The 23,916-nt window shown below is 44.2% G+C and overlaps 1 protein-coding gene across 6 annotated transcripts in view; it reads right to left on the minus strand.

Moving 5' to 3' along the window:
* The window catches only part of LOC146867157 (uncharacterized), a 1,274,092-nt gene that overhangs the window by 211,995 nt on the left and 1,038,181 nt on the right, over window positions 1-23,916 (minus strand). The gene's annotated exons all lie outside the window — the stretch shown is intronic.

The raw sequence follows: 23,916 nt of genomic DNA on the forward strand, positions 1-23,916 counted from the left end.
TTGTCGGGGCCGTGGTCGGCAGGTTTCCGTCCCGGGCCGAGGTCCCTTCGGCTCGGGTGGAGGGGTCTCGGTTTCTGCCCAGGCTTTCAGGGCTTTCTGCATTTCCTCCTTGGTGCCCAATCCTGTGGTTGGGATCCCTTTGTCTTTGCAGAATTGTCTGAGTTCCTTGTGGGTGTATTCCTCCAGTTTCTCCAACTGGAAGGTTGCGGCCACGGTTGCTTCTTGGCCATCCATGGTTCCCTTTTTCTCTTCTCGTCTGCTCAGGTAGTGGTTGCGTTACTTGCTTGTACGATTGCGTTTGCTCGGATCCAGTCGCTGGCCACCAAATGTTGGAGGGAGGCCCACCGGGTAGTCGGGGAGACTAATCCGGCACCTTCCTACCGCAAAGTTATAGCCGAGCGCCGCTGAGAAGCCCCCTCGGGGAGGTCTTTCTCCTATGATCGTACTAGGCCCAGTAACACCACCACACAGGACTCAATAGCAGTTGCGAGATTAGGTTCTTTATCAGCAGTAATACGTGCAATATTTACAGCGGGATCGAGGGATCTGGTCAGAGTCTCAGTGTTCGTTCAAGAGGATAGGGTAGCGGGACAGTCTTAGTGCCAGCCAGGCACGGGAGGGCTCTGCGCCAGACCTTGGATGCTGGTCTCAGAGCGGCTCGGACGTGGAGAGCCGCGACGTCGTCTGCAGGGCTCAGATGGTAGTTCCGCTTAGGTCGAGCCGCGACGAGGTCAGCTGGGCTCTGGTGGTAAGGTTCAACAAGGTCGGGCCGCGACAGCGTCAGCAGGGCCACAAAGGTTCGTGAAGGTCTTTAAGCACGGTGGAGCCGCGACGTCGTCAGCAGGGCTCAAGGGTTGGTTCAGGATGAGTCTTCTTCCGTAGGGTCAGCTGCGATCCGATCAGCAGGGCTCTTGACTCCTGGATACAACTGCTGCCCTGTTGTCGGGTCGCCCCAGATATAGGACGTGAGCCCTTTGATGTCCGGACCCGTGCGCCCGGAGGGGGCGGAGAGGCCGGGGAGGGAGCGGCCAGACGCCCAGCAGGAGAGGCGCCAGGCCCCCGAGAGCTGTGGGGCGATCGCACCTAGGTGTGGATGGACGGTTGGGGTCCCATCGATACTGCCCTCTGCTGGGAGTGGGAAGGGCTCACGTGGTATCCCCCGGGCCAGGAGTTGGCGTCTCGATGTCGGGCCTCGCTGGGACCGAGGCCGGGTAGAGCAGGGTCATACAGGTGATCACGTGGAGTGACGTGCAATCCAAGATGGAGGAGCCCCGATGTGCATGGGACCTCGTGCGGCTTAGCGCGGGGAAACAGGACCACGCCACGAGGCCGGCTCCCACAGGTACAGACTGAATGATTAGAGTACTGAAAGGAGAGTGCCTGGGTGAATTTATAAGTGTTTGGGTTTTGGCACAGTGAATGGATTAGTCCATGGTGCTGAATGGGTCACTAGAGGACTGCAATGGGAGTGACAGGGTGTTTGATAGAAGTGTATGAACTCTGACTAGGGAATTGAAGGTGTGAAAGACAAGTGTATAGGTGGTTAGAGGACTGCATGCATACTGGATAGGCATTTGAAGCAATTCATGTACTAAGGCCTGGCTCACTGCATGAGTACTTGGGTACTGACTGGATGATTAGAGTACTGCAAGGAGAGAGCCTGGGTGAATTTATAAGTGGTTGGCTTTTGGCGCAGTGAATGGATTAGTACATGGTGCTGAATGGGTCACTGGAGGAGTGAAAGGGGAGTGATAGGGTGTTTGCTTGAGTGTATGTATACTGACTGGGGAATTGAAGGTGTGAAAGACAACTGTGTAGGTGGTTAGAGGACTGCATGCATACTGGATAGGCATTTGAAGCAATTCATGTGCTAAGGCCTGGCTCACTGCATGAGTACTTGGGCACTGACTGAATGATTAGAGTACTGCAAGGGGAGTGCCTGGGTGAATTTATAAGTGGTTGGCTTTCGGCGCAGTGAATGGATTAGTACATGGTGCTGAATGGGTCACTGGAGAAGTATAAGGAGACTGACAGAGTGTTTGCGGGAATTGTATGAATACTGTCTGGGATATTGAAGGTGTGAAAGACAAGTATGTAGGTGGCTAGAGACCTACATGCATAGTGGATAGATGTTTGAAACAGTCCATAGAGTAACACTTGGATCACTGCAAAACTACCTGAGTACTGACTGAGTACTACAAAAAGAGTGACTCGGTGAATCTTTTTAAGATTTTGGATTCTAGTGCAGTGAATAGATTTGTACTTACTGCCAAATGAGTCAGTGGAGGTGTGCAATTAAAGTGACAGAGTGTTTATTGGAGTTAATAGATACTGACAGAGAAATTGAAGGTCTGAAAGGCAATTGTGTTGGTAGTTAGAGGCCTCCATGCATAGTGGAAACACGTTTGAATCAATCCATGTGCTAAGGCATGCCTCACTCCATTAGTACTTAGGTACTGACTGAATGATTAGACTATTGCAAGAAGCGTACCTGGGTGAATTTATAAGTGTTTCAGTTTTGGTGCAGTGAATGCATTACTACATGGTGCTGAATAAGTCACTGGAACAGTGCAAGGGGAGTGACAGGATGTTTGCTGGAAGTACATGGATACTGACTGGGGAATTGAAGCTGTTAAAGACAAGTGTATAGTAATGTTAGAAGATTGCATGCATACTGCATAGACATTTGAAGCAGTCTATGTGGTAATGCATGGTTCACTACATGAGTACCTGGAAACTGACTGAATCATTAGACTACTGCTAGGAGAGTGCCTGGGTAAAACTTTTTAGTTTTTCAGTTTTGGCACAGTGAAGAGATTAGTACATGGTACTGGATCAGTCACTGGATGAATGCAAGATGAGTGACAGGATGTTTATTGAAGTATATAGATACTGACTAGTTAATTAAAGAAGTGAAAGACAAGTGTGTAGGTGACTAGAGGCCTGTATGCATACTGGATAGGGGTTTGAAGCAGTCCATGTTGTAAGGCCTGGCTCGCTGCATGAGTACTTGGATACTGACTGAATGATTAGAGTACTGCAAAGAGAGTGCCTGAGTGAATTTATAAGTGTTTGGGTTTTGGCGCAGTGAATGGTTTAGTACATGGTGCTGAATGGGTCACTAGAGGAGTACATGGGGAGTGACAGGGTGTTTGCTTGAAATGTATGGATATTGACTGGGGAATTAAAGGTGTGAAAGAGAACTGTGTAGTTGGTTAGAGAACTGCATGCATAGTGGATAAGCATTTGAATCAATGCATGTGCTAAGGCCTGCCTCACTCCGTTACTACTTGAATATTAACTGAATGTTTACAGTATTGCAAGGACAGTTCCTGGGGGAATACATAAGCAATGACTGCCTTCTAATTATACCAAAACTTGAGAACAGGAAAGTTTTTAAGCAGTTATGCGTATTCAAAGATATGAAGTACCCAAATGCTTCTCTCACAGTGGTTCCCAAATGCACACAGACTCACAGTGTGATTCTAGACAAGCAACACTATCCCTAGGAGTTTACCAAAACTCATTCACTACTGTGGAAGGGGTAAGGGGACTGCACACAATCTACATATTTCAGTACTGCACTTTACTGTCAATGCCTGACTCATTTTATCAATGCATAAGCAATGACTGGCTTCTAATGCTACTAAAACTTGACTACATGACAGGTTTTAAAATAGTTATCTGTCAGTAAATACATGATGCTACCAAATGCTTCTCTCACAGTGGTTCCCAAATGCACACAAACTCACAGTGTGATTCTAGACAAGCAACACTATCACAAGGAGTTTACCAAAACTCATTTACTACTGTGGAAGGGGTAAGGCGACTGCACACAATTTACATATTTCAGTACTGCACTTTAGTGTCAAAGCCTAACTCATTTTATCAATGCATAAGCAAAGACTGGCTTTTAGTGTGACTAAAACTTGACAACATGACAGGTTTTAAAACAGTTGTCTGCCAGCAAATACACAATGTTACCAAATGCTTCTCTCACAATCCTTACCCAAATGCACACAGACTCACAGTGTGATTTTAGGCAAGCAACACTATCCTAGGAGTTTACCAAAACTCATTCACTAGTCTGGAAGGGGTAAGGGTACTGCACACAATCTACATATTTAAGTACTGCAATTTAGTGTCAAAGACTGACTAATTTTATCAATGCATAAGCAAAGACTGGCTTCTAATGCTACTAAAACTTGACAACATGACAGGTTTTAAAACAGTTATCTGTCAGCAAATACATGATGTTACCAAATGCTTCTCTCACAGTGGTTCCCAAATGCACACAGACTCACAGTGTGATTCTAGACAAGCAACACTATCCCTAGGAGTTTACCAAAACTCATTCACTACTGTGGAAGGGGTAAGGGGACTGCACACAATCTACATATTTTAGGACTGCACTTTAGTGTGAAAGCCTGACTCATTTAATCAAAGCATAAGCAAAGACTGGTTTCTAATGCTACTAAAACTTGACAACAAGACAGGTTTTAAAACAATTATCTGTCAGCAAATACACAATGTTACCAAATGCTTCTCTCACAAACCTTACCCAAATGCACACAGACTCACAGTGTGACTTTAGACAAGCAACACTATCCTAGGAGTTTACCAATACTCATTCACTAGTCTGGAAGGGGTAAGGGTACTGCACACAATCTACATATTTAAGTACTGCACTTTAGTGTCAAAGCCTGACTCATTTTATCAATGCATAAGCAAAGACTGGCTTCTAATGCTACTAAAAAGTGACAACATGACAGGTTTTAAAACAGTTATCTGTCAGCAAATACATGATGTTACCAAATGCTTCTCTCACAGTGGTTCCCAAATGCACACAGACTCACAGTGTGATTCTAGACAAGCAACACTATCCCTAGGAGTTTACCAAAACTCATTCACTACTGTGGAAAGGGTAAGGGGACAGCACACAATCTACATATTTCAGTACTGCACTTTAGTGTCAAACCCTGACTCATTTTATCAATGCATAAGCAAAGACTAGCTTCTAATGCTACTAAAACTTGACAAGACAGGTTTTAAAAAAATTATCTGTTAGCAAATACACAATGTTAGCAAATGCTTCTCTCACAATCCTTACCCAAATGCACACAGACTCACCGTGTGATTTTAGACAAGCAACACTATCCTAGGAGTTTAGCAAAACTCATTCACTACTATGGAAGGGGTAAGGGTACTGCACACAATCTACATATTAAAGTACTGCACTTTAGTGTGAAAGCTTGACCCATTTTATCAATGCATAAGCAAAGACTGGCTTCTAATGCTACTAAAACCTGACAACATGACAGGTTTTAAAACAGTTATCTGTCAGCAAATACATGATGTTACCAAACGCTTCTCTCACAGTGGTTCCCAAATGCACACAGACTCACAGTGTGATTCTAGACAAGCAACACTATCCCTAGGAGTTTACCAAAACTCATTCACTACTGTGGAAGGGGTAAGGCGACTGCATACAATCTACATATTTCAGTACTGCACTCTACTGGCAGTGCCTGACTCATTTTATCAATGCATAAGCAATGACTGGCTTCTAATGCTACTAAAACTTGACAACATGACAGGTTTTAAAATAGTTATCTGTCAGCAAATACATGATGCTACCAAATGCTTCTCTCACAGTGGTTCCCAAATGCACACAGACTCACAGTGTGATTCTAGACAAGCAACACTATCACTAGGAGTTTACCAAAACTCATTCACTACTGTGGAAGGGGTAAGGGGGCTGCACACAATCTACATATTTAAGTACTGCACTTTAGTGTCAAAGCCTGACTCATTTTATCAATGCACAAGCAAAGACTGGCTTTTAATACTACTAAAACTTGACAACATGACAGATTTTAAAACAATTGTCTGTCAGTAAATACATAATTTTACCAAATGCTTCTCTCACAATGCTTACCCAAATACACACAGACTCACAGTGTGATTGTAGACAGACAACTATCCCGTGTACAAAACACATTTACTAGTCTACAAGATCTAAGGTGACTGCACACATTGCAGAAAATCTACTACTACAGATTAGTACCAAAATGTTTCTCTCAAAATGATTCTTAAATGCACACAGACTCACTGTGTGATCCTAGACAAACAACACTATCCCTTGCACTATACCAAAACACATTTCTTAATCTACGAATACTACATTTTAGTGTAGAAACATGACTCATTTTGCAAATTTATAAACAATGACTGATTTCTAATTGTACTAAAATATAAAAACAGCACAGTTATCTGTCTGCAAACACATGAAAAACACAAATGCTTATCACAGAATGATTTCTACATGCACACACACTGTCAATAAGATTGTAGACAAAAAAAAGTACTCCCTGCACTTTACCAAGAGAAATACATTAGTCTGATTAAAATCAAAATAGACCACATACATCCCCTCACAATTAAATAACTCACCTTTCAAGTTGTTTTGTAGATTAAGAAGTATATCAGTCACACACCAGATTTTCTTATACAGAATCTCTGCACTGTGCACCTGTCAGCAAAACCAAAGAATGGCAAAGTTTCCCTCTCATTTTCCACACATATACATGTAAACATCAAATCACATTCCTTCCCACTTAAATTCAAAAGCTAACACACATTTCTATTGGTTAAACATTTCAACCCTTTCCAAATGACATAAATTTGAAACCTACCCCCATCTGCCTTCTGCCTGTTACCATAGAAACAGGTCATGGAACACTGAACTGAGCACACAGGTCACAAGTTCAGCACACAATGTTGCTAATCAAAATAGCAAGTGTGCTTGACTTTTCAACATATCAGCTTATCATATATAATGTTCCTTTCAATCATTTTTTGTTAACCAATAAGAATCATGCATTTAAAAAACAGAAACATGCACCCTACCTTTCACTGTAGAAGGTTGTCAAACAACCAATGATTTCTTGTCTTTTTTCAAAACTGCATCTTAGCCACCATTTTAGAGAAATCTTACTTTTCATATTGCCATTTCATTTACAGAGACCATCTGAGTGCATCCAGACCTCCCTTCAAGATGCTTAGAGTGTGGATTGTGGGACACAGCTATATTTTCTGGAGCCAAATGTATGCAGAAAACAAAGGCATTCACAAAGACCTAGGTTTGCCAAATGTAGACATTAAATGGATTGGACAGAGAGGGTTAAAGTGGCACCAATTGATGCCATTGGTAAAATCCTTTATGCATATCCAACACCCTGACCTCATAATAGTGCACTGTGGTGGCAATGACCTAGGCACTTTGACTGGGGTAGGTCTGGAAATGCTTATGAAGGACACCTTTGCAAAATTGATTTCACTTTTTCCCAAAACTGCCTTTGTGTATTCTAACATATGCCAAAGGCAGAAATGGAACTGGTCCAATCATTTTTGTCCACAAATTGAGAAAGCTAGGAAACATGTGAATAAATCTGTTTCTGCTTTTCTCCGAGACTATAAAATGGGGTCCATTTACAATAACAATCTGCGCTTTCATATGCAAGAGATGTATAGGAGAGATGGAGTACACTTTACTGATGAAGGAACAGAGAAACAGAGTCTTCCTCAAAAACTTTAGACTCTATATAGGTACTTACTTATGAGTACCAAAAACTCTCAATGAACACAACGGCTCTTTTTAGAGCCACTCAACAACAAAACACTTAAGCTTGATGTTTATCTCCCAAAAATTTCAGTTTTTTTCCTTGGATCCGCGCACTCAACGCGTTAAAAAGGGGGACCCAGGGGGTCCTTCTGGGACCCCCTAAGCAACACTAGAGGGTCAGAGTATTTCTACCCTGCCCCCTTTACATCTTTCACACACTTATTTGCCTTACTTAATCAGCCTCGCTTCTACCGAGGCACAAAATGGCTGCCAACAGTTCCTGGTTTCGAATGTAGACAGACACTTGACAGCCAATTAGCATTCAGCGCGTGATCAGGAGGGTGCACGCTTGGTTCGGGGAGGGTGCGCTTAGGGCACACTGTCATCCGAGGCCATAGATATATCTATCTTTTTAAGTCTAATTTTCTCAGGAACTACTGAATAGATTTACACCATTCATGCAAAAGGCACGAGTCTGAACTGAGGACTATCTCTTTGTCAAATTTGGTGTAATTCCGTTCAGCGGTTCGGGCTGTAGCTGCGTCAACAGGTCCTATGGGAAATTGCATGGGGAAAACGCGTTTTGGGACCCCCCTTTTTTCTCGGCCCCCGCTTGACGAATCACCACGAAATATGTTATATATATATATCGCCAGTAGGTAGTTATAGTTAGGACCTATTTTCCATAGGAAATCCGCAACATTCTATTCCCAATAAGTCTGGCGCCGGTTGACGAATCTTCGCAAAACTTTCCAAACTTTCGGCCAGCTCCAGTCTGCTCCTACCCTGAAAGTTTCGTGGTGATTCGTCAAGCGGGGACCGAGAAAAAAGGGGGGTCCCAAAACACATTTTCCCCATGCAATTTCCCATAGGATCTGTTGTCGCAGCTACAGCCCGAACCGCTGAATGGAATGACACCAAATTTGGCAAAGAGGTAGTACTCAGTTCAGACTCGTGCCTTTTGCATTTATGGTGTGAATCCGTTCAGTAGTTCCTGATAAAATTAGAGTTAAAAGTACATATATATCTATGGCCGGTGAGGATCCGCGGACCCTACCCGCACCGTAAGCGCACCCTCCCCGAACCGAGCGCTTACCCTCCCGATCGCGTGCTGAATGCTAATTGGCTATCGGGTGTCTGTCTACATTCGAAACCAGGAACTGTTGGCGGCCATTTTCTGCCTCGGTAAAAGCGAGGCTGAAGAAGCAAGGGGAATAAGTGTGTAAAACATATAAAGGGGGGGCAGAGTGAAAATACTCTGACCCTCTAGAGCTGCTTAGGGGGTCCCAGAAGGACCCCCTGGGGTCCCCTTTAAAAAAAAAACGGCGGGGCGCTAGAGGGCGCACGGCGAGATGGCCGCCTGCTAAGTCGGCTCTGCTGGTCGGTGTGAGGAAACGGCAGATATCGGCGACATGCAACGATCCTAGCGCCCTACAAACGGTGGCTCAGCCCCTTAATACATGCTGGACTAAATGTGTGTTGGTTTGAAACTCTGGCGCTGCAGACCTCCGACGAACGCGATACTCCGGACGATCATGGCTGGCAGAGGTGCGGACAACATGGCGGCGCTGGAGTAGCAGAGCGGTTAGAGACGAGACTAACAGGGATCGCCTACGGAGACGAAGTGAGTTATCGTCGCTGCGCTGTGGAGCTGCAGGCTGGAGGAGGAGGTCTCTGGAGCTGCGGCCCTGGACCGGCGTCAAGGCAGAGCGAGGTGGACGGTGCTGCCGAGAGGACGACCTGAATGCAAAATGGCGCCCGCCATGTCGGGCTCGGCTGCAGACGGGCGGACACAAGTGAGGAGCGAAAAGAGGAACTAGACATGTGGTTCCTGAAGGCAACGAGTGAGACGCGGCCTCGTTACACGTAAAATCACTCGGAGGAGACCGGCGGTAACCGATGGAGAGCGGCTGAACCGGGCGCTACAACGGATGCAGGTAGTGCAGGGCTGATTGCGTGCTGAGAGGGCGGCTGTAGGTGTGCACTGCAGAACTGGCGTAGGATGAGTTGAGCGCCTGACACAGTTGAATGGCACTGGGTGCGAAGCGGCAGTCGGGGAACCAGGAGAGCCGTCTGAGGTGAGGAGGAACACCTGAAGTGCTAAATATTGCAGTGTAGTGCAGACGTGAGCACCGCAGAGACCTCTCACGAAACGAAGTGCGCAGTGGACGAGGCTTGAAGCGTGCGGGGAGGTGTGTGGCGCCATGGGAAAGGCCGACCGAGGCCAGACGAAGCTCCAATTTGACGCGAAAAAATCGACAAAAGCGCACACGGCGTCATCTGAGGAGGCTGCGGAGATTGCACAGTCGGCGCCAGCGGGAATGGAGGGTGCCCTTCAGGCCATACAGCAAAGCCTGCAGGACATACATGGCAAGCTCGACTCTATCACGCTTCGCATGGACAACATGGCGGCGAAGCTGGATGGCCACGGGGAACGTCTGGTGGAAGCGGAGACCAGGATATCGGCGGTGGAGGACGAAGCGCACGCCACAACCCGAAAGTGTACGGTCATGGAGCGACTGCTGGACGTGATAAAAAACAAGGCGGAGGATTTGGAAGCGAGGTCCCGTCGCAACAACGTACGAATAGCGGGAGTTCCGGAGTCCACAAACATAGCCAAGATGGAAACTTATGTGGAGGAATTGATCAAAACTGTGTGTGGAGTGGAATCCCTCTCACCCATCTTCCTAGTCGAACGCGCGCACAGAACACTAGCACCAAGACCGAAACCTGGACTGCCTCCGAGACCTATAGTGGCGCGGATCATGAACTACCGGGATCGCGACACCATTCTGCGTATGGCCCGAGAAAAACGCAAGATCAACTATCAGGGCAACGAGCTGGAGTTCTACCCGGACTTCACAATAACGGTGCAGATGGCACGTAGGGAGTTTAACCCGGTCAAAAAGAAGCTCCGGGAGTTGCAAATTGACTATGCTATGTTGTACCCGGCGCGTTTGAAGGTCACTTGCGACGGGAAAACAACGCTGCTACAGACGCCTAGGGAAGCACAAGACTTCATCAAAAGGACTGTTAATCGGCGAAAGGAACAACGTCGAGCTGATCCCGCCATAGACTCGAATTGAGAACTAATACATGGATAAGTGCGCGGTTGGTTATAATAGACGATAAAGGTCGAGGATATGATGGAGATTGAGTGTGGTGAACTACACGCTGCCGGCTGGTCCATGTGTCTTTTGGGGGGTGGGTGTCGACCGGAAAGCGTACTGCAAGAGAGAGCGTACGGGGGAGGTAAGAGGCAGATACTGTTGATTAATCTATTGTACACAAGGTCTCTGGCAAGTGCACGGAGAAGTAAGGCATGGCAGTCGTGAGTACAAGAACTCTGTGGGGAAAAGAGGGCCGGAGTGAACTCCCGTCGTGTGAGATATTGACTCCCTGATAGCACCATAAATGTTAGGATATATAACCGTTATGATGGAAGCTGAGGGGTGTGCTGGGATCTGGCATGTATTGTGATTATACAACTGACCACATCCATTAGGTTGGATGGAAGAGTGCGCTCTTGGTGGATCCCCCACGCGGGTGTTCCCCAAATCCAGTTGGGTTGTAATGTTACAGGATAATGGGAAATGTGTTTGGCAGAGTTGGGTTGCTAAAGTGGGTGGGGGGCGGAGGAGGGGGTGTTGGGGTTTGTTTATTAGGTTTTGGTACGACAGAAGCAACAACACTATGAAGGGTGGTATTGAAACACGAGGTGCGGGCAGGATTTGCGAGGCTGACTGCAATGGGGGCGCCGTCCGAACAGAGGTTGTGACATTATGGACCGCATGGGTGTATGATGGAGGGTAGAGCGCTACGTGATACTGGATTATCTTTACTGACGTGGAATGTACGGGGGCTGAACAACCCCAAGAAAATAAGGCAGGTTTTGGCATATTTAGATCGACATAACATTGATATTGCAATGTTACAGGAAACACATATGACGCCGGCAGCCCCTATGCGAGTGGGTAGTAGATGGGCGGAGACGGTGCAGTACTCGTCATACTCTTCCTATTCCCGAGGGGTCATGATACTGATTAAGAAAGGGGTGCAGTTTGATGTGGAGTCCACGCATAAAGATGAGATGGGGCGCTTTGTACTAGTGATGGGAAGACTGCGAGGTCAGCAAGTGGCATTAGTGAATACTTATGGACCAAATATAGATGACCCAGACTTCTATGGTGAGGTATGGACACGATTGGGGGAACTACCTGAAATACCACTGATCTGGGGGGGAGATTTTAATATAGCGTTGCAGGATGGATGGGATAGGTCGAGTAACACAATTGAACCACATACTAGGGCTAGGAGAAAATTGCTGGCCATAATGGAGGATAGGGAACTGGAGGACATCTGGAGAGCCAGGAACCGGGAGAGCAGAGAGGCGACACATACGACAGCGATTAGTAGTAGCTGGTCCAGGATAGATTACTGGTTGGGAAATGAGGCGGTGCTCAGGTGGACGAGATCCATATGCCACTTGCCTAGGACACTTTCGGATCACTATCCGGTAAAGCTCACCATTGAGATACCGAATTACACACCCCCCCCCATTTAGCTGGAGATTTAATGCTAGAGCGCTAACTGACCCTTTATATGAAAACGCAATTGGTAAGGCCGTGACGGAATACTTTGAACTAAATGCGCCAACCACAGAAGACCCCGGGTTGTTATGGGAGGCGTTTAAGGCTACCATTAGGGGGATCTGCATTGGAACAAGTGCGGGCATACTGAAAGATATTCATCAACAATTGGCATCCCGTGAGCAGAAAATCCGTGAGTTAGAGAGAGAATATGAATGTACACAAAACACGACACTACTGGCCGATATACGATGCAACATAACTAAATACCAAACGCTAGCTGACGATGAGTTGAAATATATATCGAAACGACACGTGGCCAGGAATTACGGCGAGGGTGGTAGGCCGGGTAGAGCGCTGGCGGCCAAAATATGCGCGGGGAAAAAGCCACAGATAGTACGCGGGGTACGAGATGAGAAAGGAGACATGCAATATGGGACACAAGATATTTTGAGGGAATTCAGAGCCACATACGGTAAGCTATACGAGACTCAGCAGACAGCGACGGAAGAGGAGACAGGGAACTATCTGGAGGAGGTAGCGATAGCCTGGCTATCGGATGAACATAGAGAGTATTTGGCGGAACCCATTACAGTGGAGGAGGTGAAGGAGGTGATCAAAACTCTCCCCAATGGGAAGACGCCGGGCCCTGATGGGTTCACGGGTGAATTTTACAAGGCATTCCTTGACCCAATAGCCCCACACCTGGTGGAGATGTACGGAACTGCGCATGACCAGATGCGGTTACCGCCCACCCTCCGTGAAGCGCTTATTATTGCATTATTAAAGCCAAAAAAGGACCCTGAATACTGCGAATCGTACAGGCCACTCTCCCTCATTAATGTTGACGTCAAGATTCTGGCCAAACTGTTGGCGAAACGGCTACAGCCGCTAATGACCCGATTGATTCTACCGGATCAGTCGGGATTTATCCCCACCAGATCAACCACGCACAATACGCGCACCCTATTTGCACTATCACACTATTTGCAACCAACGACTAGGGCGGCTGCGGTCCTCCTGGACGCGGCCAAAGCGTTCGATTCCCTGGAATGGCCGTATTTGCACAAGGTGATGCGGCGGATGGGATTTCCGCTGCGCTTTCTGCAATGGATACAGCTACTATACACAGCCCCGGTGGCGCGAGTGAGAGTAAATGGATATGTGTCGGACCCGATACCTATATGCAGGGGGACGAGACAGGGCTGCCCACTGTCCCCATTGCTATTCGCACTGGCGATGGAGCCGTTGGCTTGTAGAATACGGCAGAAACATCACTACTCGGCGTTACAGTTCCCTCAGCGCCCGCTCCACATCTCGCTATATGCAGACGATATGCTCCTGTATGTGCGAGATCCAGAAGTGCATTTAAATGCATTGCTAAGGGAGTATGTGCGCTTTGCACAGACATCCGGGATAAGCATTAATTGGGCGAAATCGGTCATTGTTCCGTTATCGGACACTACTCAGCCACATCAGCTGGACTACCCAATAGAGTGGCAATCGGACCCGGTGCGATATCTGGGAGTGTGGTATCATAGGGACCCAGAGGAGGTGATCCGAGCGAACTATGGTAGAGTGGCGGGAACGCTGGAAGGGAAAATAGATGGCTGGATACAATTGCCCCTCTCGTTAGCGGATAGACTGGCCATTGTAAAGATGGTTGTATTACCCAAACTGCTGTATCTATTCAATAATATACCGATACAGCCACCAGCTGAAGTGTTCAGAAGAATCACAGCGATGGTACTAAGATTGATTTGGGCGGGTAAACACGCTAGGATTGAACTGAGGACGCTGACGTTACCATATGCGAAAGGTGGGTTTAAAGTGCCGGATTTTCTGTTATATTATTTATGCGCACAAGCGCAGTTTGCGCACTACTGGTATCATCCTGTACCGTTCCTAACACACACAGCGGTAGAGGAGGGTGATGCGGCTCCTGTTCCGCTAAAGGCAATACTTCCACACAAGCGCGCACCGCTGCATAAGCGTGACATCAATACAATAGATACGACGAACAGAGCGTGGCAGGTAATGGGGAGGAAAGCGGGTAAACTACCTTTGTACGCGCCGGGTTTGCCCCTTTTACAACATCCAGCATTGTCGGTGACTCAGGAGGAGGTAGGGATGGGACTGCTGAGACGGGTAGGCATGGCCACAATGGGGGATTTGTTCCCTAATGGGACATTTCAGGAACTAAGCGATCTTACCTATATTAGTAATCAAACATTGCTGTTTAGGTTTACATATTACAGATTGCAAAAAGCCATGAGGGTGCTCTATCCTTCGTTCCCTGAGGAGCCGCCACAAATGCAAGCGTTGCAGTTCGTATTAACCACGCCCACTGCCACTAAACTGGTGTCCAGACTTTATAGTAAATTGCAAGAAGATATTGCGTGCACTACACAGGCATCATTTGACAAATGGAATAGTGCACTAGAGGACCACTTGACACTGGAGGAATGGGAGATAGCCTGTTCACTAACTGAAATGCTGACGCCTAATGGTAATTTAAGAATGCTACATTACAAATATTTGCACCAGACCTATTACACGCCGGCTAGACTTTGCAAGTATGGTTTAAGGGAGGACTCGCGCTGCTATACGTGTGGGGAGGAGGGGGCAGACTTCTGCCATCTGGCCTGGAGGTGCGCAGGGGTGGCGGCTTATTGGGTAACAGTGGTGGAAATGTTAGGAGAAATGGTGGGAATGGAACTGGGGTGTTCGGAAAAGATGTGTTTGCTGGGGATAGTGCCTGATCTACGAGCTATGAAACGTAAATTTGCTGTAATTGAGCTTCTGATGGCCAAACGACGTGTATCGCTCTGCTGGAACAGTAGACTTGAACCATCTATTCGGCTATGGCTCAAAGATCTAACTTTCTGTAAGGACACTCTCAAAACCTATGAGGAAGAGCTTCCGGGAGGGTCGAGACCACGTGATTACTGGGTGTACCTGATTGACTATTTACAAATGCATCAAAATGTGTGATAATGTTGGGCGACGGAGGGAGGGTATGGCTGCTTAATACCATAAAGATACTGCCCGAGGGGAGCTGGGAAGGTCCTAGAGGCCGGATGATATTGTACCACGGCCTAATTGTTTTGGTTTTGTATGTTGAAATGTTGATTGCATTACCAAAATGTGAATAAAAAATAAATAAAAAAAAACGGCGAAATGCACGCAGGGTGCGCGCATCCTATCGCGTTGGGTGCACGGATTCTCTCGCGTTAGGTGAGCGGATCCAAGGAAATTTTTTTTGAAAAAAGACAAGAAATCATTGGTTGTATTACAACTTTCTACACTGAAAGGTAGGGTGTATATTTCTTTTTGTTAAAGGCATGATTCTTATAGGTTAACAAAAACAGTTTGTAAAGAACATTATATATGATAAGCTGATATGTTGAAAAGTCAAGCACACTTGCTGTCTTGTTTAGCAACATTGTGTGCTGAACTTGTGACCTGTGTGCTCAGTGCAGTGTTCCATGACCTGTTTCTATGGTAACAGGCAGAAGGCAGATTGGGGGAAGGGTTGAAATGTATTTCATTTGGAAAGGGTTGAAATGTTTAACCAATAGAAATGTGTGTTTGCTTTTGAATTTATGTGTGAAGGATTGTGATTTGATGTTTACATGTATATGTGTGGAAAATGAAAGGGAAACTTTTACATTCTTTGTTTATGCTGAGAGGTGCACAGTGCAGATTCTGTAAAAGAAAATCTGGTGTGTGACTGATATACTTCTTAATCTACAAAAAGGTGAGTTATTTAATTGTGAGGGGATGTATGTAGACTATTTTGATTTTAACCAGACTAATGTATTTCTCCTGCTAAAGTGTAGGGAGTACTTTTTTTCTCTACAATCTTATTGACAGTGTGTGTGCGTGTAGAAACCATTCTGTGATAAGGATTTGTGTTTTTCATGTGTTTGCAGACAGATAACTGTGCTGTTTTTATATTTTGGTAGAATTAGAAACCAGTCATTGTTTATGAATTTGTGAAATGAGTTATGTTTCTGTACTAAAATGTAGTACTCCTTCTAGATGAAGAAATGTGTTTTGGTATAGTGCAAGGGATAGTGTTGTTTGTCTAGAATCACACAGTGAGTATGTGTGCATTTGGGAACCACTGTGAGAGAAGCATTTGGTAACATCGTGTATTTGCTTATGCATTGATAAAATAAGACATGCTTTGACACTAATGTGCTGTACTTTAATATGTAGATTGTGTGTAGTCTCCTTATCCCTTGCACAGTAGTGAATGAGTTTTGGTAAGCTGCTAGGGATAGTGTTGCTTGTCCAGAATCACACTGTGAGTCTGTGTGCATTTGGGAACCACTGTGAGAGAAGTATGTGGTAATATCGTGTATTTGCTGACAGATAAGTGTTTTAAAACCTGTCTTGTTGTCAAGTTTTAGTAGCATTAGAAGATAGTTTTTGCTTATGCTTTGATTAAATGAGTCAGGCTTTGACACAATAGTGCAGTCCTGAAATATGTAGATTGTGTGCAGTTCCCTTATCACTTCCACAGTAGTGAATGATTTTTGGTAAACTCCTAGGTATAGTGGTTGTTGTCTAGAATCACACTGTGAGTCTGTGTGCATTTGGGAACCACTGTGAGAGAAGCATTTGGTAACATTGTGTATTTTCTGCCAGATAACTCTTTTAAAACCTGTCATGTTGTCAAGTTTTAGTAGCATTAGAAGCCAGTCTTTGCTTATGCGTTGATTAAATGAGTCATGCTTTGACACTAATGTGCTGTACTTAAATATGTAGATTGTGTGCAGTACCCTTACCTCTTCTAGACTAGTGAATGAGTTTTGGTAAACTGCTAGGGATAGTGTTGCTTGTCTAAAATCACACTGTGTGTCTGTGTACATTTGGGTAAGGATTGTGATAGAAGCATTTGGTAACATGGTGTATTTGGTGACAGATAACTGTTTTAAAACCGGTCATGTTTTCAAGTTTTAGTAGCTTTAGAAGCTATTCTTTGCTTATGCATTGATACAATTATTCAGGGTTTGACACTAAAGTGCAGTACCATGTACTATTCTCTTCACTGTGCCAGAACTGAAAATGTAAAAGTTTTACCCAGGCACTGTCCTAGCAGTAGTCTGATGATTTAGTCAGTTTCCTAGTACTCATGTTGTGAACCTTACATTGCCACATAGACTGCTTCAAATGTCTATGCAGTATGCATGCAGTCTTCTAACATACTATACAATTTGCACTCCTCTAGTGACCCATTCAGTACCAGGTACTAATCCATTCCCTGCGCCAAAAGCCAACCACTTATAAATTCACCCAGGCACTCTCCTTGCTGTACTCTAATCATTCAGTCAGTACCCAAGTATTCATGCAGTGAGCCAGGCCTTATGACATAGACTGCTTCAAACGCCTATTCACTATGCATGCAGGCCTCTAACCACCTACACAGTTGTCTTTCACACCTTCAATTCCCCAGTCAGTATGCATACACTTCTAGAAAACACCCTGTTACTCACCCAGTGTGTCTCCTTATAGTACTGTAATCATTCAGTCAGTTAGCATGTAGTCTTTTAGTGGGGTAGGCTTTAGGACATGAACTGCTTCAAAGTAGTAGGCACTATGCATGTAGTGTTTTAACGATCGTCATACTTGTGGTTCAGGGCTATAGTTTCTTAGTCAGTTTTTATATAAAATGTGTTTGTACAGTAATGGAATAGTATAAATTTGAAAGTTATTAATATACATTTATTTGTGATTCGTTTTTACAGATACAGAACAGGAGTGTTTCTCATCTGTTTGCACTCTTCTCGTGCAAGATTGTTTGGATGAAGGGTGCTTCGGTGTTTCATCATACTTGCCGTGCCATACGAGTATTTCTTGTTAGGATCCCCTTGCAACAGAACTCTTTTGCAAATCTTGCACGTGACCAAGGTGGCAGTGATCTTTGTTTGCCCCTCGGGAAAAGTAAAAAATTTCCACACCACTGAGGGAAAACGTTGTGGGCGTGGTGCGTCCTCCAAAAAATCATCCTTAGATTCGGTGAATATTTTAAAGCGACAACATTTACAGTTTTTGTAAGTTAAACTTATAAAATTTTGTTAGCTGTAAGCATTTTATATATCTGTGATTTGTATCTTGTGGTGTTTTGTTGAGAATAGCATGTTGTTTTTTTTTAAAAAAAAATTTTGATTGTTTTTTTTTTGCCCGCTGTTAAGTGATGAGTACGATTGAAATCACTATTTTTAGTGAAATTTAATATATTCTGAGAACAGCAAAAAAGGCAAACAAATTACTTTGTGGAAATTATGCTGTGTTGTGAAAAATGTATTATTACATGTTATTTTTTTCCTTTTCTTTCACAGATCCAAATTTTAAAATAAGTAATTTATATGAATTTAGATTGCAATGAAAATCTGAAAAAAATGTATACCATTTTTTATTTCTATTACTGTGAAGGTAAGTTTAACTAAGTCTCAATATGCAGAATGAGGAGGTCTGCAAGAAGCTACAAAGTTGAAACACGTTTCTAAAAACACTGTTTATACCTATGTAGTTTTGAAATCTGACCATAATCAGATATCATGTGACCTGCAAAAAAAGAGATTTGAGGGGTTCATAATATTTCCCATTGTAGCTATTGAAGGACCGCAATCATTTCAATCATTCTTCTTTGAACATCTTTGCAGACAAAACTCTGTGGTAACCTTCTATCATTCGCAAGGAATTTTAAAACCGGAAATATGTCACTTTTTGTAACATAGTTATTGTGCAAGACACTCTTTCATATTTACAAAGAGAGGAAAAGGCACTCTGTGTATTTTTTTTTGTAAAAGCTTAATTTAATTTATTGAAAACAAAATACTCCATGTAAATACAACCTCATTATGCACACCACTTTGCGTTGAAAGGGTGTTCTATAAGTGTTGTTGTGCATGATTGCACTGAATACTCATAGAACAAGACACATGTCTAGATTTATCAGAAATCATAAATCTCGATATGTGTGTGAATGCTTCTAAAATTGGTGTAGGAAAGCACAACAAGGAGAATTGTTTTCATTTCTCCACATTTTTATATCTTCAATGCATGCTGAAATGTTCAGCATACATTGAAGGAGAAAAATGCATTTTCTCCTTTTTTTTGTGCAGGAAGGTGTGTCTTCCTGCACAAAGACAAACAGCACTATGGTGCAAGGGTGCCTGTGTCACCACATGGCTGCAGTTTAAGCAGCCGTGCAGAGAGAAGCATAGATTTGCAACATATTTATGTACATCTGTGGCATCCATGTGCTTCGGAAGTACTACAGCACACTGTAGTCAAAGAGGTTACTGTGTGATGCTGCAGCACTTCCTCACAGTTCTGCACTTATACATTCACCATATACGCTACTAATGCATTCATTCACTCAATTACGTACTACACATACATTCATCTAAACTTTCACACACTAACAAAGAAATGTAGCTCTTTTTTTAAACCAGGAAAGTAGTTCTTACAAGAACTTTTTTTTTCTTCTTTCTTCTTTTATATTTTTTGGGGGGGTTTCTGAACAATTTAAAAAAAAAATTGTTTTTTCTGCCAAAAAAACAAAACCAAACAGGAGGAACCAAACAATGAACTTCAGGGAACAAAAAAAAACTTTAAAAAAAAACTAGCAAATGTGACTTTCTTGCCGGCGGCAGATCAGATCGATCGACTGCTCACCGTAGCACAAAGTCGCATTGCACTTAGTGCAGAGCACTTTTAAATATTGAAATTGAGGACGGATGTCCAAGTTTTGGGCTGATGGATGCACTCTTGAAGTGCTCGGCTGCGATGAGGTGGAAGGCGCAGGAGCAGGAGTGTTTCTCATCCGTCGGCACTCTTGTCGTGCAAGATTGTTCGGATGAAGGGTCCTCAGGTGCTTCATCATACTTGCCGTGCCGCACGAGTATTTCTTGTTAGGATCCCCTCGCGACAGCACTCTTTTGCAAATCTTGCACGTGACCAAGGTGGCATTGGTCTTATTCTGCCCCTCGGGAAAAGTAAAACATTTCCACACCACTGAAGAAAAACGTTCTTTGCGTGGTAACTCCTCCAAAAATTCATCCTCAGATGTATGAGGAGATGCAGGTGATGCCTGCTGCCCTGAAGCCATTTTTAGTTGAAAAAAGTTAGAGCTAAGTGTCTTCAAAGAAGGTCAAAGAAGAATGATTGAATTGGGTGGGGTCTTTCAATAGTTAGAACAGGAAGTGTAATGAACCAATCAAATCTCTTTTTTTGCATGTCACATGGCATCCGCGCACCCAGCGCGGATTTGCGAAATTGATTTAAAAAAAATTATAGGATTAGATGTAAAAATATATTAGTTTTAAGACTAGTTTAGAGTTTGTCTTCAATTAATATTCACATGAAATACATATATATGTTTTTTTAAATGTTACATATTTCGCGGGATCCGTGTACCTACCGCGTCATAGACGCATATGACGCATCGCGGAAGCCTGTAAACGTCGCGTTACGTACATCGAACGTGTCGCGTATAGGCTGGGAGTCGCGTACCAGTCGTATTGCAATCGAATGACAGAGAGCCATCTCAAATTGTATGCTTCCAAACAGAAATACTTACATGTGGCGATTAGAGAAATGATGACCAAGTTCCCGCCTGGCCTGACGATCTGGTAACACCACCTAACGTAAAGTAAGAAATCTCAAAATTACCATGGACTACCAAGCTATCAATGAATGCCCAAGTGGACAAATTAGCAAGATCAAGCTTCATTACTATAAAAACTCTGAAACGTATCTTCCCTTACCTGGGATTTCCACACAAGATCCAGGCTACTTTCTCTCTTGTTCTCTCTAAACTAGATAATACCAATAGCCACTGCCACGGATCATCTTTAACAACTATGAACACACTACAATGGATTCACTGGACGTGGAAGGAAAGGCATTTGCAAAAAGGCTCTTGAAAGAGCTAGAGACATGGATCACGAAAAATCAAGTAATCCCGCATTACCAGACTGGCTTTCGGACGAATTTCGTCGACCATGGACAACGCCATCGCACATTCATATCTGGCAACGAAGGCAACTGGGGCCACCTACCCTCCATTATATGCATGTTTTGTGGACTACAGTGCCGCCTTTGATGGAGTTGATCGAAATATTCTGTGGGCAAAATTGGCTAAGTGGGGCATACCATAGAAACTGCTTGCGGCCATCTTATCACTCTACACCGGCACGTGGGTGCGAGTAAAGCTCACTAGCACATGCGCAACTACCAAGATCTTCACAAACAGGGGGCTAAAACAGGGCTGCGTGATCGCCCCCACCCTGTTTAATTTATACACTGCTGACCTGGGAGAAGCACTGTTAAAAACTAACATCTTTCCTCCAAAATTGGGCCACCTAAGACTGCCAATTATGCAGTATGCGGACGACCTTGTCCTGTTGGATCATACAAGAATTGGCATGAAAAGGGCATTAGAGACGCTACATAATTACACCATGGAAAACAAGCTCGCAGCTAATGCATCTAAGAATAAAGTGTTGATCTTTGGTCACAAGCCAAAAAAACAAATACTGGCATGGCAGCTGGGCCCTCTAAGGATAAGCACGACCAACAAGTACACCTACCTATGAGTACAATTTACAGACACCTGCAAACCAGCCCTGCAGGTTAAAGTACTGGAGGCAAAAGCAGCTAAGCTAACATATGGCTTGTGCAGATTACATCTCATGCTTGTAAGCCACTCGACGGAGGGGATCCGACGAGTTATGAAAGCCAAGCTAATGCCAACACTCAGCTATGGCCACCTTGTCTTCCCTGGTCTGTTGACCAAATAATTGGAGGGTCTATACACAATGGCGTATAGAAAAGTCTTCAAGATCCCCTACACGACTAGGCGTACACTGATCCGATTAGGGTTCAACATCACAACAATGGACATTGAATGTAAAAAAGAAATAGTCAAACTCCAACACGTGATCAATGCATGCCCGGGCACAATCAGGGCAGCACTACAGGTGGTCTTTACAGATAACGACAGTCGCTGGTCGAGGTATCTCTTGAATGCCAAACAAACACTGGGACCATCAATCGAACCCTCTACAGACATACCATTAACAAAGTGTAGATTAAAGATCCTGCTAAAAAAGTGTGGCAAGAACATCTCGAGGCAACAAGACCTTGAAAGGATCAGATTAGTCCTGGGTGCAGAAGGCCTTATTAACTCACATGAAAGTACTACATGCAAGCCCTACTTAAAAGCAGGTCTTGGAAGGCAAGCCCTCCAAAATGTCATGAGAGTGAGGCTCTTAACCTTGCCTATACAAGACTACAGAGCCCACTGGAAAAACTGGTCATCAAGTGGCTCCGGCTGTTGTCTGTGTCAACACCACACAGAATCTACGGAGCATCTTATTTGCTGCTGCCCAACCTTGCTTTCCCCAAGGCGCTTGTATTTAAGAACCATGCTTATACATCACGGCGTTAGATCGTTTAAGGAGGCCTTAAGGCATATCTACACCACCACAGCCCCGATGGAGTTGGCACTAATTGGGAAGTTTTATGCGGCTGCTGGAATGCTCATACGATCAGACAGAGAAGAGACAGTTGAATAAACTATGCTTCAAGTACAACTGACACTTGTAATTACTTTTCACCGCATATTTAATAATATACATGTCTATACTAATTTTTGGTAGGAACAGGATGCCCCCAGCAATTTTGCACATCCCCCACATGTCAAATTCTGCATGCGTTGTCTCAAAATGGATCGCTTTTTTTCTTCCCTTTTTCTCTTTGGTACTAAGTCATGTGTGTTTAGTTATTTTATAGTATTTTTGCATTTTAAACATGTTGTCTTACTTAGATTTTATGTATTTTATTACCTTTTCTAAATTTTCTGCCGTTTTTGTAAAAGATTTTAAATAATCATACAATAAAGTTGTTACTGAATGTCACTACAATGGATTTAGAACTCTGCTGTCGGACTACTGCTAAATATAAAGCCACAAGCCAACCTCTCCCCTGCCTTGAAGGCCCTACACTGGTTACCGGATACAAGAAGATCTACATTCAAGCTGCTTTGTATCGCCCACAAATCAATACATGGAACAGGACTGCCCCTCATCAGGAATAACATCACCAAATACATTTATCAAAGGGACCTCCCGTCAAGATTGGCACCTTGCCTCAAAATCCCACCATGCAAGAAAAAAAGACATAGGTGGCACATCCTTCGCTGTTTAAGAAGCCAAACTATGAAACTCTTTACCCCCAAACATAAGATCAATGGATAACTGCCTTGTCTTCAGAAGACTACTCAGGTGTTGGCTTTTCCTCACATAACCACCATACTTAAAGGTAAATATACATCATATCCCTGTGAGTGTATAAGCATTTATTTCGACTATATATGTGTACCTACATGTGTGTATTTTGTTGAATCACAGGGGAACCTACAAGACTGGGGAGAGGAATACGACATAGATAATTGGCATTGTACTGCAACATCAGCTCACAAAATTCCTGGACTCTGTGTTTGCAGCCACTGTCTCCAGAAACCTTGACGAGAACCTATCCTAATTACACTGCATAGAAAAGGCCCTGAAACTGCTTTGCTCAACACCCAAGAAACCACAGAACATTACAGGTCCTTTAAGGGGGAGTAGCCTTCATATCACAGGTCCACCTTGTCCAACATCACAGGTCTCGTCCCACCAATGC

This window comes from Triturus cristatus, chromosome 1_2, assembly GCF_964204655.1.
Source record: "Triturus cristatus chromosome 1_2, aTriCri1.1, whole genome shotgun sequence".
NCBI lineage: Eukaryota > Metazoa > Chordata > Amphibia > Caudata > Salamandridae > Triturus > Triturus cristatus.